The sequence below is a fragment of the Hyperoodon ampullatus genome, assembly GCF_949752795.1.
Source record: "Hyperoodon ampullatus genome assembly, chromosome: 17".
Taxonomy (NCBI): Eukaryota; Metazoa; Chordata; class Mammalia; order Artiodactyla; family Ziphiidae; genus Hyperoodon; species Hyperoodon ampullatus.
In genome coordinates, this window is record NC_136930.1 from 5,302,651 (window position 1) to 5,304,490 (window position 1,840).

Below are 1,840 nucleotides of genomic sequence, written 5' to 3' on the forward strand. Positions count from 1 at the left end.
CTAGACTGTGAACCTTTCCAGGGCAGGGGCTGAATTCCCCACAGGGAGATCAAGGAGAGACTGCATCAGGGGGCTGGATGCCTGCACGGTGTATCTGCCTGCCTACCGTCCCTTTCTTTCCTTGGCAAAGTCAAACCTTTAAAGCATTTATAATTTTGGCTTCGCGGCAGCCATAGTGGAATTCCTTCTATCAATAGTTTAACAATGGCTTTAGTTGCTTCACCTCTGGAACCAGCAAAACAGCCCTAACTCTCTCCGGTTGTGTGTGTCTGTGTGGTTATTGAACACGATGCACTTAGTGTGTGATCTTCAAATTTCACTGTCTGACATCTCTAGTTTACCAGCATTTGGGGAATAAATGCCCTTGACAGCTGCATTGGAGCTGGGTTTTGGTGATGAACTAGACCAGAATGAGCGTGCCTCTGGGGTAGGACGTGTGGTCCCATCTGTTTTTTTTTTTGTTTGTTTTTTAAATCATGTATTCCTTTTAATTGACACGGTTTCCTCTCTCGGGTGCTACTTTGGTCATGATTAGGTGCCCGCCTCTCAAGAACATTGCATTTGAACAGGCTGAGACAGAGCCAGTGTGAACACAGACCGCAAACCAGGGCTCTTGGAACAGCAAGAACAGAAACAACCAGCCTTTCTCTTCACTTACAAAAGGAGTCACTCAGAGGGTCCAAAGCTCTGTTTTCCAAATGTAGAAAACCTGGAGCTCAATGCAAACTGGAAACCAAAATATATCAGAAATGAAGCAGAGTGCTTCGACAAATACTCAAGGTCTGATCATCCTGCCTCTTCTACAAGGAATGCCCCCCCCCCCAGCATTTCTAAATGAAGATGTTTTGTTTCTATTTCACTTTCCAACTGGGTATAAAATCTACTAAAAGGGATATAATGAATCAGAATAAATATCAGCTCACTCACAAGACACTCCCAGGTAATGATTTTGGTTTGCTGAGATTATTCAGTCCATTATTTCAAAGTGGCAAAATTCAGGACAATCTGAGAAGAGAATTCAAAAGTGGCAGCTACATTCGCTGACAGGTTCATGTGAGACACACATACATACAACCCATTTTTCAGTGTATATGTCAAGGGGCCAAGACCTCTGGTCAGCTCAATAAGTTATTTTGTACATTACAGTGCACAGAACAACAGAGGGAGAGACACTTTCTTGGAGAGGTTCATCCTCTCTGAAGGAGGCTGGAGCCCAGCGCCCCGGGCCCTCATTAGCTGGACCCCTCCTCTTCTTTGGTTGCGATGGCCTCAGAGACAGCCGTTTCCTCTGATCCATCCGCTGGTTTCTCCTCCTCCTGGGGATAGAGGTCCGGGTACTTCTGCATGCACTCCTGCATGGCCCAGAATGGTCTACACAGTCCGACCCCTTGACATCCTCTGTGCTGCAATGGAAGCAGGAGAAGGCCACCTTGAACTGTTCCCCCACACGGCCCCCGGCCATCCCTGCAGGCATGGACAGTTGCAGTTGATGTCGTCTCGGTTGGGTAGGATCGGTCCGTGCTCCTCGTGCGGATCATTAGGGTCGTCGGCCACCAGCTCCGCGTTGCTTGGAGTTTCACGGTCTTCTCTGGTCACCAATGTGATTCTGTCCTTCCCTGCGTGCCGGCAGTAGGCCATGGTGCAGCCCGGCGCTCCGACCTCGCGGCAACTGCGGCGGCGGCCTCACGCCGTCGATCCCATCTGTTCAAGGCTGATGTTGAATAACTGATAATGAGTGACCGGACTCAAGTCGTGCCCTGGTAACAAGACTGTTTGGAACAGCAAATCCCACTTAAAAAAATATTACAGATAAATGGTATCTCTTTGAATGCCTGGTGTA

The 1,840-nt window shown here is 48.4% G+C and overlaps 1 pseudogene across 1 annotated transcript; it reads right to left on the minus strand.

Moving 5' to 3' along the window:
* Nucleotides 1-1,232: 1,232 nt before the first annotated feature.
* On the minus strand, nt 1,233-1,638 carry LOC307065600 (mitochondrial intermembrane space import and assembly protein 40-like; annotated as a pseudogene). The gene has a single exon. The product of its transcript is annotated as a mitochondrial intermembrane space import and assembly protein 40-like (transcript).
* Nucleotides 1,639-1,840: the final 202 nt, after the last annotated feature.